The sequence below is a fragment of the Abramis brama genome, assembly GCF_963993115.1.
Source record: "Abramis brama genome assembly, chromosome: 9".
Classification (NCBI taxonomy): Eukaryota; Metazoa; Chordata; class Actinopteri; order Cypriniformes; family Leuciscidae; genus Abramis; species Abramis brama.
This window is the reverse complement of record NC_139971.1, coordinates 9,748,663-9,765,054: the sequence shown is the minus strand read 5'-3', so window position 1 is coordinate 9,765,054 and position 16,392 is coordinate 9,748,663. Positions and strand designations below refer to the sequence as shown.

The 16,392-nt window shown below is 37.4% G+C and overlaps 1 protein-coding gene across 2 annotated transcripts in view; it reads left to right on the top strand.

The window, feature by feature from the left end:
• The window catches only part of sema6d (semaphorin 6D), a 131,771-nt gene that overhangs the window by 43,131 nt on the left and 72,248 nt on the right, over positions 1–16,392 (top strand). For both annotated transcript variants that reach the window (XM_084125002.1, XM_084124998.1), the window contains exon 2: positions 2,838–2,924. The gene's annotated coding sequence lies outside the window, so the exon portion shown is untranslated. The remainder of the gene's footprint in view (positions 1–2,837; positions 2,925–16,392) is intronic.

Sequence of the window (16,392 nt, the reverse complement as noted above, 5' to 3'; positions counted from 1 at the left end):
TCGGTGTGAGAGTTTGTGGGCAGGAAGGAATCTGCTCTTTTTTTAGTGGCACTCAAAAGAAAAACTGTGAAATCGGCTCTGAACTGCAGCGAAGGACAAACAGAAGAGCAGTGGAGACAAACCCAACCCGACTTGACCCAACTTACTGGAGGCTTTTCAGAACTCTCTGCAGTGAAGAATGACATCACTGTCCCAAACAGCAAACACAAAGGCACAGAAAAAAATGCTCACAACATCACGACCTGAATGTACACGCTGAATTTAGACCAGGCCTCCCTAATCCGCTGGTTTCCTCTAGTCCTCCTCCTGCTCCAAATAAGTTTTTTTGCACATCCTCATGATCAGCCTGAGGAACTTCTCAGAAGAACTTGTTCCCTCTTTCGGTTGCCATGCAACAGCATTTAGAGTAGGTGCCATTTGCGAGGATAAATATGGATTTTCCATTTTCCAAGTACTGCCATATTCATACACAATGGTTTTTACATAGTAATCCAAGGTACTTTAAAGAATAACATGGTACTACCATGGTATGTGTCCAAAAACCATGGTAATACCGTAGTACTTTTTGTTTGTCATTCTGTCTACTCTAAGATACTAATAAGCACCTTGAGCTGCCCGAGTGACAAGCTGTTATACCCCTAGAGGTACGATTTTTGCATGTTTTTTCTGACAGTGAAGGGTGTTGTGGGTGGCCACCGGAGTGTTGCTATATGGTTTTTCTGTGGTTTTTAGCACATTGCTATGCGGTTACTAGGGTGTTCTGGGTGGTTGCTAGGTTGTCCTAGATGGTTATTAGATGATTAGATGATTTACCAAAGTCAAAAGTTTCCCCCCAAGTCTTTATGATATTCTGGTATCAATACATGACTCAGGTTCTTCCTCCAATGTAAGTCTACAAGATTTTTTCATCTGTTTTATGGTCAGTCAGGCGAAAATTGCAAGTAATAGCATCTCTCCTCAGCAAGCAGCAAGATTTCAGGTATCATTCATTTCTGTAGCACAAATGGTGCAAAACCAGTTATGTCTCAAAAGTTTCTTACAATTGAGGTTTGTTCAAATCCATAATCCTCGCAACTGTAAAAGTGATACTTACTAGCAAGCACCACTACAAAATGTGAAAGGGATAGAGTATTAAGTTACAGGCTGTCAGACTGAACAAAAAGTTTGATATGATGTAGCCGACGGTCAAAGATGACACATACAGAAATATAAAAGCAGCAAACAGCAGCAGTTCAGTAATGGATGCCAAAAGGCTTCAGGCAAACAGATTATCTAGCCAACAGTTTCCTTAAAAGAGCCCCTACTCAACACTCTACTGAAGTAAACTAAACTGATGCTTTCTCCATGTGCTGCATCACACACGCACACATACACACACACACACACACACACACTCTAATGTCAAACACACAGAGTGGTAATCAATCCTGCTACCATTGTGAAAGCAGACGTATTTCTCAGATCAGCTCTTCTGCTACGCTGCTACCTCTAAATTACAGCTTTGACTTCACAGCCCAGCACGGACCCTTCCCTCTAAAACTCACTCTCATGCTGTCTGATGAGATAAACACCACAATAACGACCGCGATCAATGCAAACCAGCCTTTATGCTTTATTTCAAGTGAACATGAAATCAAAGTGGACCCTTTTTACTTTCATAATACACGTTCCTTGTGTTTTTGTTCATGGTTCATCTGTGGAAATTATGCCCCCCAAAAAAGTTTGGGTTCTTGTATTGCTTCAATTAGCCCCTACCTGGCTCTTTTCTTTTACGTAAATTCCACTTTTCACTATCCAATTAAGCCCCCAACCCCTGAAAAAAAAAAATAAAAAAAAAAAAAATATATATATATATATATATATATATATATATATATATTACCCTATTATTTTTTTCTGTTTCACTCATAAAATATTTGGGTGGCTGTTTTTTTTTTTTTTTTTTTTTTTTTAATAAATAAATAAATAAATTGTGAGATATAATTAAAATAATACAAAGTCACATTGTGAGATATAAAGCACCATTAAGTTCAGAATTAGGAAATATAAAGTTTCATTTTTTTTTGTGGACTTTTTTAAAGGCTTTTATTTTGAAAGTTTTTATTTTGTGATGTGTGCAAACCCATATCTGATTGTTCTTTTTCTGTTCTTTTGACAGAGAGAGTTATGAGACTAAACCGTTCATATTCAGCACATACACTCTGTGGTCAAAACGTATTTTTAGTGTGAATGTGGGCAGCGTTCAAGGTTCAGAGAATGTTAGCTACATTTCTGAATGCCAGCGTGTGTGTTTGTGTGATACAGTTTAAACTCATCAATCTACTCTTTTCCTTCCTCTGAAATGTCTTTGAACTGATCAGAGGAATGGAACACTTAAAGTTAGTTCATCTCGTGTTTTTCTCTCTGCGGGTCTTATCTGCGGCGCTGTACTTGAGCTGAAGGCATTAAGAAGCTTTACGCTCCACACAGTCTGACCGCAAAAGGTCAGTTTTGCAAATTGGGTTCATTAATCTTTAATAGTACAGCAACTCTACAGAACCTCTTCATCCATGCCTGCAGATTAAAATGAATCACATGCTCGGAAAGATTAGTCTGTTCAGAATTTTCTTGGATAGGATGAAAACTGTCCAGAGTCTGGAACCTTTGGGCTTACTTGAAGAAGAAAAAAATACCTGACTGACACTTTTCTGTTATCTGTTTGAGCTACAGGGTGGGATAGAGGATGCTGCCATTTCTCTACTGTGAAATTACAATTATTACCACAGTATATACTGTAGTCATAGCCCTGTTTTTCTTCAGATGGACTGTTTGACAGCTCTTGTCTCTTTTTTGGATAGGACTGTGAAAAGCTGACACTCAACAGCAATGTCCTCTTTCATGCCCCACTGAATGAGATGAAATCGCATCTGTTGCTGTTCCTAAAGGTAAGACAGCAGTAAATTCTCTCAAACGTGGATAGAAGGAACAATAATGAAACATTCTCCAGAATAAATACACCCAGAGGAAAATGTTATCGCTCAGAGCCGTCATGATGTATTAAATGAGACTTTGTCTACAGCTCCTTAGGAGAAATAAAAACAGATACAAATGAGACAAATTGTTGGCATAAAATTACACTGTGACCACGACAAGCGGCAAAACATTTAGATCTCTTGCTTTCCTTCTCCTATGTCTTTTCGCTTTGATAGGTAGAGCTGCAAAGTCTGATTCAGTTTTTCAGTCTCCGATCAAAAGAAAAGTTTCATTGATTTGTTTCCCTGTGAATATGTTTGCATGTTTTTGTAGCAAAATATTTAGGAACGTACTACTGTTCATTGCCAGATTTGTCTTTAAATGTATTAGTTATATTTAGTGCAAATATATATTTTCATATGTCACCACTGTTACCTTTTTTTTTTTTTCTCAATACCGCTCTGATTCCAAAAAAAATATTGTCTAATTTCAATTTAAAAAATTGCTTTCCCTTAAACTGTTTCAGTGTAGTTAGTTACTTTAGTTTGTATTTTCAAGTGTAGATTTTAGGCTATTTAACGATTTTACATTGTAGGATTGTAACTTGGCAAGCTACTGATTTAAAGTTCTGTCATGTCAACTCTGAGTGTTTGGCATGGTAATGGATATGACAATGTTGATATATTTGGTTGTGACAGAATAGATCTGGTAAGCTGCTCCTACTGTTGTTGCTGCTGCTGCTCATGAATTACCCATAGCAGATCTACACAGGTGGAGCTGGGGAAGGTGGAGGGTTTTTGAAAGCGTGCTGCACTGCAAAGACAAATGCTAATCAAGTATTTTAAGGTTGAACACACAAGCTAATTGGCTACTGATACAGCAGAAACCAATCAGCTGAGCCCTATAGAGAATGAAGTGATTGCAAGCAGGTTAAGTTAAGGACCTATTAGGCTGCGCCATCAAGAGTTTCATGACAGAACTTTGTATTTGTGTCATCTGTACAAGTGATGAGCTAAATCATACTGATGCTCACACCATGATCTCCTCTGGGTCAGAGCATCATGACATGGATTCATCCTGCAATCATTTTCTGTATTTTTAATCAGGAGCAGTTCTACACCAGATGGGTCACCTGTTCTTTCAACCAGAATGATAGACTTATTAAAGATTTATGATTCGTCAAAAACTCATCATACTGAAAATGTCTTTCCTTACATCTATATTGTACAGTCTGGCATAAAAAAAATAATATATATTGGTCTTTACTCAAGATCTTACTGGGGTCACACTGTAGAATCTGACAAAAAATACATAGTGTGCACCTGGCTCCAGGTTGTTCAAATTTGGTTCTATTGTTTGGTTCCTCACCCTTCACCCCTGCTCTGGTCTATTTCTATGGAGACAAGAAATGCTACATTGAATTTTGGGAACTGTTCCAGAGTCCATATGAACCATATACCAGCAGACTGTTGTGGTTCTTTGGTGCATATGTAACTTTTTATGCGTTTTGGCCATTCATTTACACGGCAACTGCGTTTTGGGGGCCTGAAAATGCCTGTTTTTGAAAACAGGTTTCAAAGTGCACATTTTTGAAGGCGATACCATTATCGTCTCAGTGTAATTAGAAAAACGTGAATTTGTGAAAACAGTGACGTCATGCACATGCATATTACTTGTTCAGTCTATAGGCGCATAGTGTTTCTTTACAAAGTGACCTCGCCAACTACTGGCCTTGCATGCATAATACAGCATTTTCGCGGATCCATGTTTACGGGGGAACGATTTGACAACTTTGACGTCTGTATGCAAAAAAAAAACATGTTTTACATTTTTAGTACATCATTGTCGTGTAAACACACCCTCAAATAGTAGTACAGCAGTGAGAGCGGCCTTGTAGAATCCTAGAGACAAAGTCAACTGTGTGCAAACCCTGATCAGAACTGTCAAAAACAGAACAGCGGCGAGCGGTCAGACACCTGCAGCTTCATATTTAATAACACATCTGCTCCAGAACGCCAGTCGCAATCACAGACACATTTGAGACACTTCACAGTGTGTTGATACTCATCAAGAATAAGCAATTACAGAAAATGTTTATTGGCTATCGGCAAGCCTCTTGAACAGCCTCTTTAATCTGCTGAGTTTGAAAGTGAGAGTGCTGGATTGACGCTCGGATGGGTTTTACATGCAGTCGGCCCTGCTGAATACAGCTGTCCACTTCCCACCCACCAGCTCAAATTTTTGATTTTATATTCCATTTCTAGCTGCAAATAATGATGCCATCATTACAGCCAGTAACAGTGGAGCATTAATGGCAAATTATCATTTCTCTGAGCAGAATCAAATTGAGTTAGAACAAACCTGCCATAAACCTACTCGGCGGTGAAACCGGACAGCACTTGAATGTCCTGAAGTTCACTGAAGCAGTGCAGATGGTGACCAGAGCAGATCATTTAAATCTTTACTGCCCCTGAAGTCACAATGGATTGGGCTGTATGCCCTCTTTTGGCTCAAAGTCTCTGATGAGGAAATTTTGTGAGCTATGAACTTGTCTGCCTTCAAGCCCCCAGAAGTATATACAAAAGTGATTTTGGTTTGATAATAATAATAATAATAATAATAATAATAATAATAATAATAGATGTGGATATTCATTTATTCAACTTATTTATTCAGATATTTTGATTTATTCAAAAAGATTTATTCAAAAATGCAATTCATACATAAAATGGAATATACCTCTTCTATGACTAATTTCTGAATTAAAATGAATTTTGATATTTTTTGAGGCAAAATCATTCAAATATTTTGGATCGATTAACTCTGAAAATTGAAGTTCTTGAACTTAAAACCTTAAGTAGTTAATTGTCATTAATTAATAGTTAAAGTCATTAATTGATTTATTTATTTTTAATATTATAACAAAACATGCATAAAAAGTAGAAAATGATGTCATAAGACGTGTTTCCATAACCATTCAAATTGCGTAAATTGAAATTACGAATTAAAAATACGCCCATTGGAAACACGCATTTCACAAAAACTCCTATGCTCGCATGAAGTGGTTTTTCAGGCAATTCGAATATTTCGCAAAACTGCAATGGAAATAGTTTTTTGCAGGTCACCTGGCATACTTAATAGTTGATCATTCTTTAAAGAAGGTGCTAAATTAATAATTTAACAATAATAACCTTTCTGCTTTCTTCCTAAACCAGTTAAATAAATATATATTTCTGGCAATCTTTTTCACTGTTTTTCATAAATAGTTATACAAACCATGTCAAACTGAGTTGTAAATATTCCCAATTAAACTTATTTATAAGCTTCCTCCATCATTGCAACCAGCTCAGAAAGCTAGGGCTCAGTGGCTCTCTCTTTTTCAAAAAGGAAATTATGACTCTGTAGTGTTCATGTGTGCTCATCTTGCAAATATGATCATTCCAATATGACTTGAAGGCAGCAATACTTCCATCAGTTCTGCGAGGTCTAATAAAATATGGCAGTCCAGGGCAGATTACAAGGTTCAAAACTGAACAGTGGTTATGAACTGCTATGATAATTGGTTTCTAAGCTTTAGCTTGACGTTTGGATGGGTCTTAACTGGTGGGTGGCTTTCCCTCTTGGCACATTCTCCATTTGGTTGAGTACCATGCAAAGTTCTTAGTGCATGAGTAGGAAGCCATGTGCCGTGAGGGTCACCAAGGTCAAAAGTGCTATTTAGTGTGGTGAACCTCAAAGAAGAACTCTCAGTTGGGCTCATATGGCTAATCAATTCAAGGAACTGTGGGTTAAAAGATTTGATGAAGAATCTGACAGTAGTTATGTTTTCTGTCCTTTTTGGAGCTTGACAGTTCTTTTTTTGGGGGGTCAGTGAGTAGCGTGAATAAACTATGACAGAATCCATAAACTACATCCTAACTGCCTACATTTTATGGAGTTAATAAACAATAGTGTGGCAAATATTTGATTGGCGGAAACAGTGGAACAGATAAAGCTTTGTTTTACAGAGATTTCGTATCCAGAGACACTCAGAGATTAGAATCAACTCCACCTCAGCCTCAGATTTACTGTTCTGCTCTTTGGGAAGCGTCCAAACCCGACAGTCATATTAAACTTGAAGACAAAAGGACAATAACCTTACTAATCCAATTTATGTTTAAACAAAAACAGTAAACCAGGAAGAGATGTTATCATTTACCTTTATTTCGAACTCTGTACTCAATTAAACTCGATATACTGAGTCCAAGGTTCTCTAGGAGACATTTGTAAACTTTTATGACCCTATATTCCGCCCCAGTGTCTAAGGCCTTTAGTGAACTCACATAATGCCACTTACCCATTAAAATTAATTTAGTTTAGCGTGACTGCAACCCCACAGAGAGCCCTGTGGGTGTGTGAACAGTGAGTGTGTTGGGGTGATCAGGGTCAGGGGAAATTTCCTGGCTGTGACTGCAGACGGGCCCTCGCTGCTGTTCCGAGCACTAAACTACCCTCAGAATGATGTTTAGGGTTAGTCACTGGCGTCATTTCAGCAGCAGGAGATCTATTAGGACCCTCTGAGGAGGGTAGTTTTATACACACACACACATACCAGTATTATTATTGAATACACATATAATTGAAAATGTATATACATTTTTTTTTACACCTTTTCACCTACCAAAAGCATTATGCTATGTACCATGTAAAGTTAATTTAGTGATTTTGCTGAAAATGTGAACGGCAATAGAGTGTAAAATAGAATACAAAGTGACTTTGAATTGATGGGGGAGCTTGGCTCATGAATATTAATTATATGAGGTGACATTCACCCAGTAATCCTAACTGATTTGCTCAAAGACATTGGGAACAAGGCGTTAGCCATGGTAGGATTACTGCGTGTCTGTTTGTCCAGGTCGTTAATTTATACAATCGTTTACAAGTGGAGAGACAAACCTGGACATTTCTGAAAGTGTGACATAAAGGTGACCTCCATGCTAACAGGCCTGCACAAAGGGCTCCATTTGAATTTTTTAGGGTTCTTTTAAATAAATAAAAAAAATTGAAAATGCAAAACTTTACAGCGTTCAACAATAAGGATATTGTCTTCTGACCCGTTTGAGACAGTGGAGATTTCTACTTTCCCTGCCAACATTTTTATTAGCTCCAACAAAAATATGATGCATATTCTTTAGGGGTGTAACGATGCCCTCATGTCACGATTCGATACATATCACGATACTGAACTCACAATACGATATTATTGCGATACTCCAAGACATATGATAAAAGGTTAACAAAAAATGTACTATTGATTAAAATGCTAAATTTAGTATTACATTGGGGGTAGAAATGAATAGGCTTGGACTTGGTGCAGGTAACCCAATGCATAGGACATTAGTGACACCAGAATAAAAATATTCATGATTCTGAAGCTGAAAATACAGAATTATTTTAGACGAATATGCTGGCACTCTGTCACTGACTAGATATATTTAAAATAATGTAGGCCACGTTTTACACAAATATTCCCCCATTGCAAAATTATAGTAGTTTAATGTAGTACAGACAACAAAACTTGATTTTTTTTTTTTGGTGAACTATCCACCATACATATTGTTGCATTTTACACCCCTAATATTTTTGTAACATTTTAGTAATAATAATAATAAGACGACGAAAAATAAAAAGATAATACATACAATACATGTATATTTTTCATTAAACATACAAAACAGCTATAATTTAACTTCTTGACATGTATGGAAAACAATGGGTTGTATGGGAAAAATACATGGACGTGTCTCAACTTCCTTCCACAGTAGAAAAATGAAGCCAAAATGTCGCAGAAAAGGCCGTTGAAAGATCACTCATTTGGAGCTCGAGGTGGAGCCGTGTTATCAAGGTCCCGCCCATACTCACGCAAACTCAATCGCAAGCACAGCTGTCAATCATATCGTTTTGTCCCATTAGTATAGAATTAAATGACTAACTCAAATAACTAAAACCAAAATTATTATAAAAACAAACACTTAAACATACATCAGTGTGATAAAAACTACCTAAAATGACAGAAACCATCTTTGGAAAAAATAAAAAAAATTTATTTTGGCTCACGTGTGACCATTCAATTACAATCTATCAGGGTTTATGACCTATAATGCAGCCAGCCACCAGGGGGCGAATGGAATGTTTTGGCTTCACTTTTCAGAACACGTGCGACACACTTGCTTATGATGCAAAACATTACTGATTTGTTTATTATTTTCAATGCAATGTACCTTAGTGACATTTAAATCAGCAGATGTTGTTACCACAATGTTCAACATTACAGACGTCAAATTGTTATGTTGGCAAGACTTAAACTATTTCTACATGATCAACAGCTTTAAGATCAATAGGACAGGTGACAGTTCCATCAACAGGCCTGAAACTCTCTCACACTGCCCTAATGACTCCGATGTGTTGTAGCTATGATGTTTGAAGTTTTATTTTAACATTGCCTCCTGTTGTAATGGTGATAAAAGTGTGATATATGGCTCAATGTGGTCAGTTTTGTTTCAAAGGGCAGAGAGCAGAGTCTACATCATATACCTCTCAATTGTACCACCACAGTACTTTATGCATACGTGCGTGTGGTATGTGTGTGTAATGAATGAGTAATCTGCTGACGTGAATAATCTAAAGTGGTACTTTACTCTGCCGACGCCATGTGTGTTTGAGGTCGAGTGATGTCATACCTTCATTTGAATTATGAAATGAAGGGCATGACAAAGGACACAAGTAGACTGACACACCATCTGTTGTTTGACATATGTTGAGATTTTTTTAAAGTGATTTAACATCTACGAGGAGAGGTGTGTCTACACTGATCAAACATGGATAAATGGATAGTGACACAAACACTGATCCTGTGCTTTTTTGATCACATCACATTGACAGCACAGATAAATGAGATGAACTCCAGCCTTTGAACTGAACCCACCACTAATTACTATACCACACACAAACACACACCACACACACACCTATCTATCTATCTATCTATCTATCTATCTATCTATCTATCTATCTATCTATCTATCTATCTATCTATCTATCTATCTATCTATCTATCTATCTATCTATCTCTGTTTGTTCTGTCGTTCAATCGTTCTATTTTTCTATCTGTTTGTTTTATCTATCTAGTGATCTGATTGATCGATCACTCATTCGTTCGATAATTCTATCCATTTATTGTTCGATCTCTATCGTTCAATCTGTCTATCGCTCGTTCATTCTACCTATCGTACGTTTTATCGTTCCATGGTTCAATTGTTTGCTTGTTTGTTCTGTTGTTCGTTCTATCGATCGTTCTATCTATTTTTCTATCGTTCGTTCTATCTACAGTTTGTTTGTTCATTCGTTTTATCTATTATTCGTTCATTCTATCTATCGTTCTATCTATCTATACGATCAATCATTCGTTGGTTCGATCATTCTGTCTATCTTTTGTTCAATCACTATCGTTTGATCTATCTATCATTCGTTTATTCGTGTCTATCCAATCGATCCATCATTCGATCATTCTGTCCATTTATTGTTCGATCTCTATCATTCAATCTATCGTTTGTTCGTTCGTTCGTTTGTTTGTTCTGTCAATCGTTATATTTCTCAATTGATCTATCTATCATTTGTTCTATCATTCTATCTATTGTTCGTTCTATCGACAGTTTGTTTGTTTGTTTGTTCATTCTATCTATCCAATCGCTCGATCGTTAATTCGTTCAATCTATTGTTCGATCTCTATCGTTCGTTCGTTTGTTTGTTTGTTCGTTCTATGCTGTTCATTCTATTGATTGTTCTATCTATCGGTTTATCTATCGTCCGTTATATCTACCATTTGTTCGTTCTATCTATTGTTCGCTCTATCTATCGTTCGTTCTGTCAGTCATTTCATCTAACTCTATCTATCAATCGTTTGATCGTTCGTTTGTTTGTTTGTTCATTCTGTCCTTAATGTCTGTAAACTTTCAAACTTTAGGGCTTTTTTAATATTTATTTTTCTGCTGAATTTCTCTATATTTGAATTCCTTGAAAGATCTGCAAAATTGTAGGTGCTACACACAGCCAGGCACAGCACAATATTTGACAGTTTACCAAACTTTACTCATTACTCATTATAGTTCTTCTGGTATTTAGGAATAATACTATCTGTGTAATATCTTTCTCTTTAATATCTCACTGTGACTGGGTGGGCCGTGTTTCTGAACACTGAATGGGGTTTGTTGATGCGTAATTTTGGCTAGTTATGTGTGCATGCATTCAAATGTAATGATCTTTCTGCCATCAGAGCCATTTCTAAAAGAGGCGGTTTTTCATCTTAGTTTCGATGTATGGTCTTTTTCATCAGAGTTTCGCAAGTTATACTATGTCTACATGGTACAATGAACTCTTTTATTTCAAAACATCAAGTAAAAACTCTCTCTTTCTCAATTCCCAATCCCCCTAAACACCAACCTCTGCAACACCTGCCCCACAACCACCATCTGTAATTATAAACATCCTGTATCATGTGTCACTGAGGGGCATTATGGGAAGGATAATTGTATCATTGTTTCTGTTAAAGCAGGACACAGTGCAGAGCGTGTTTTGGCTATGATGACGGATGCTAAAGCCCTATGCATGAGCCCCAGTGAGACACAAGCAGAAACAAGCGCTCATCCCTCCCTCCTGCCCTCAATCACACTCTCTCTCTCTCTCTACTCTCATCTATCAGTGCTGTGACCTCCCGCTATAAACAACAAAACGCTTTTATCCAATGCTGAATCATCTCACACTGTTTAATTACAGAGCAGCTCATTGCTTTTATGAGTGCTGTGGCTGGACAAAGGGAGAGAGAGTTTCCTTTACATTAATGTTTCTGGTTTCTATTTGAGTGTCAGTGTTTGTAACTGTGGTGGACGGCAGAGGTTTGTATAGTTGATCAGACACAGATAAACATAAGCAGAGCTCGCATGAATCAGTCTGTCAGGAAACATTACACAACCCACTGGAGGACAGCACTATCAGCTGCCCTTCACTAACATTAACACATCAATCAGGATTCAATTGCACAACTTCTCTCTCCATTTCCTTGTTCCCTTCCTCCCTTCCTCCCTTCCTCATTCTTTTTCCATAAAAACTTTTTTACAGGACCAACCAGTCTTAAATGTGGGCATTCATTAAACCTCATCAATGAAATTACTAATTTGTTCATTAATGAAGGCTATTTTTTTCATTCTGTCAACAACAACAATGACGAAAAGGACAAATTATTTAATTTGAATTCATTTTAATGAATTAACTTGATGCATTTACTCAAATTCTTTGAATATATTCAACTTGCTTTGGTATAAAGTGTTCACTACACTTTTTCAAGAGTTTAAAACCCAAAGCAAGGACAGAAAAAGAGAGAGTGAGAACAGAGGGGATAGACTAAGGTATTAAATATCTCCTCTGAGATGTTTTGGACGGTGCAGATTGGTGAGAGAGCTCGGCTAAACTCGTGGCTCCTGCTGTGCTTATGAGACTGCAGCCACAGAGTTTCACAGATCTGTTTCAGACTCTGACCTACAACTTACAAAGGTGAAAAGTGGCCAGAAAGTCTCTAAAAACAAACTCTAGATGGATTTGGAGCTGGATGCCAGAAGAAACACTAGTGGACCAAAGCACATTATGAACCTCAAACAATAAAAGTGTCCCGTGACAGTGAGCTCAGGAACGGAGAGTGTGTTTTTGTTTTGTTTTTTTCTGTCAATGAGGTTCATAATGCCTTTCTATTATAAGCTAAATGTATTCGGAATACCATCTCAGTGGCAGCTGTCATGTGTCTAATTAGTCAGGAGCTGCAGGATAATGATGTCTAACAGTGAATATCCTAACTGTGATTTTAAAACCAGCAAAGAAGGAAACATTTCATACTTTTAAGGCCCTGTTTACACCTGGTATTAAGATGTGTTTTGGTCGATCAAATCACAAGTTGACCAGGGAGACACATTCCCGTTTAGACCTGGTGTTTTAATTCGTCTTCTTTTGTCCACTTTCAACCACTTCTGTCCCGATTTCTTCAAGGGGAGGGATACGCTAAAATAGCAATCTGGTTGAATGCATTTTTGACTACCTTTGGAATTGGTCGAAAGTGGACAAGCTCAAAACGTTTTAGTCTTTTTACACCTGTATTTGCGTCGACTACTAGTGATTCGATCAGCCAAAACGCATCTTAATTCTAAGTATAAACAGGGACTAAAGCCGGGTGCACACTGTGCGATTTATAATAGTCCTTTACAATTGTTGCTTGTCAGACAGTACGAACATAATCCTTGCTGTAATCCATGTCACACTGTAAGTTCTTAGTTGTTAATGTCAGACTGTACAACAGTCAAGACGCGTTAAAAACGGACGCACGCAAGAAAACATTTTTACATCATCAATCAATGACACGTTCGGTGACTGTGAGCTGCATTACACACGGGATTGAAATGGTGGATGCAAAGAAATCTCTAACATTAATTTTGGTCATGGCTTGTCTTGAAAAACGAAGACAATTTGACGGTCGTCGTAGGAGAAGTCACACTGCAGGACTATTATGTCAAATCTTCTGACACTGCCAGAATTTCATCGGAGGTAAAAATTTTATCACAACAGTCATTAATCGGCTGTCGGTGAACATGACAAACTAACGATCAAAGACTTCAGATTTTAGCCAAGGATCAGAGGAATATTTTAGGATTTTCAAAATTAATCTCAGACGGCCAATATCGCACAGTGTGCACCCCGGCTTTAGACTCCTTCAATTCTTAGGTGTGCTCACACTTGGCAGGTTTGATTCAATTAAAACTATCTCTTGTGCAAGATTGTTCTGTTAGTGCAGTTCATTTGAATAATTGTAAACGCTTCCATCCAAACCTTGGTGCACACCAAACAAGCAGACTGAGACCACTAAAACAGAACTCTGGAGTGGTTCAACTGGAATTTGAATGCAACACAGACCAAAGACATCTAAATGAACCAAAAACAGGATGTGATGTTACAAAATGCGACCCTAAAAAGTACAGAATGCTCAAGTATACCTGTTTGTTCTCGTCATAGGAGGTATGTGGCCCATTACAGTTTAGTACAGGCTCAGAAATGCCGTCTTGCAGCAGATCCTTGTCTGTGTCCAAAGGAGGAATTCCTTCTGCTGATTTGACTAATTTACATATTTTATAAGCTCTTCAGAAGTTCTCAGTTGGTAAAAAATACCATCATACTGTATACGCACAACGAGCAATTTAGCCCAGCACACAGCATTGTTTTGGATGTTCTGTAAGTTCCATAGCAAAATATATATCATAAAAACTGTCAAAAAATGACAGTGTGAACGCTAAGCGAACCAGGACTAAATTTATCATTTTATTTTTTGGTACCAAGAGAACCAAACTACAACTTTGAACACCCTTAATCTACATAACTTGCTCCTAAACCACATTTTCAATTCACATTTATATAGCTCTTTATACAATACAGATTGTTTCAAAGCAGCTTCACAGTAATAAATAGGGAAATAACATGAATCAATGATGCAAACAATCAAATATGAGAATAGTGTCATTCAGCTCAAGTCAGTTCAGTGTTATTTCAGTTCAGTTCAATAACTGTGTACAATTCAGGAGCTCCAAAGAAAGCAATAGTATCATTATTCAGCTCAAGTCAGTTCAATGATGATCCAAGTCTGTACAGTAACAGTGTCAATGTTGCAAAATTGGTCAATTATGAAACAAATTCGACTCAGCTATAAAGCAACTCTAAATAAGACATTATTCAGTTAAATTCAGTTCAAATTCTCATCTGATAGTGTCAGTGTATAGTTAGTTAAATCGATAATATTACTGAATGTTAAGTGTCTTTTAAACTCCAACTAGGCAAGCCAAAGGCGACATTGGCAAGGAACCCAAACTCCATCCATCGGGTGACAAAAATGGAGAAAAAAACTTTGGGAGAAATCAGGCTCAAGTGGACTTGTTTGGAAAACCGCTCTTACACAAACTAAAATCTAATGTCAAACATACTCAAGTCCACACCAAGAGCTCTAGTGTGAAAGCACCCTGAGTTACCTGTCAGCCCACACTGCATCTTCTATTTAGATAGAGTCACGCTCGCCTGAAGCGACAAACACTATTTCCAGCCATCATCATTATCTGCTCTGTGATAAATCTGGAGTTTATAGACATACTTACTGTGAGACAGCTCGAGTCTTACCCCTACAACCTCACGCCATGACCAACAATTGCCCTCTACACCAGCTAATCCCTATCTATTTATCTAGCAGCTAATAAAGGTCTGTGTGTGTGTGTGTGTGTTTCATAATTTCATCCAAACAATCAGCTTAATGGAAGCCATAAGCAGATGGCTTTATTGCCGTTTGTCTCAGATATTACCATAAACACTAACTGCTGGCACAGTAATCAGAATTAAAGAGCACTCTCATTTCATATACACATACGCGCACGCATGAATGCAGATGCGGGCAACAGTAATGACAGCTTTATATGTTATAGAGAAGTTAACGTACTCCAGCCTAAACTGGTGTCATTTTCATAGTGGATTCATTTAGAGACGCTGGGCTGAATAAATCTGCTGAATTAAAAGCAGGACTGAAATCTGTGCAATTATAACATCTTAACCCATCAGAACTGTTTTTATTAACAACTTCTCAGTCTATTCATACACTCCCACAGTTAAATGATTCATATCTGCCCAGGAACATTGCGTTTAAAAGCCCTTGTTAGAATTCTGATTCAAAAAAAAAAGGTGTTTATTAATTTCGGATGAGTGACCCTGATTGCTAAAATGTGTGACAAGTACACATTTTCAATTACACCGATGTCTGGAGCCAGATCTGGAGAGTATGAAACAGACAATGACGCTGATTTAATTAATGTTTCACAAGCCTGATCACAGATAGAGACAGGTATGGAAAGATTTCCAAGACTGTCATGGAAAACACACCTGTTCTGAAGGATGAAATTAATTTATTCGTGTGGGTCCAGTCACCTCTAGACAGAAACATCAATAGTTAGCAATTAAAGCAAGTCTCGGAATCAGTTCCAACAGGTGTCAATTTTGTAATTATTTTGTAAAGATAACTTTGGAGCTTGTTTTTCTGTTCATTCAGAAGTGAGACACACAGTCGTCCATTGTTCATACCAAACATACACTCTTTTGTCCAACTGTGGACACACACACATGATCACAGAGACCATTATCCTGTCATTCTGCTTGTCAAAGGAAACTCACTATTATGCACATACACACACCCGTACAACTAGAAGTAGAGTTACATAGACTTAAAGCAGGTGGACTTTAATTAAGAATTCTAAGATCTGCACTCTAGTGTGCTGCCTAATAAATAACTGTAAGGCATCATTCTAACAGACTAGCAACAAAACGTCGATTTTGATA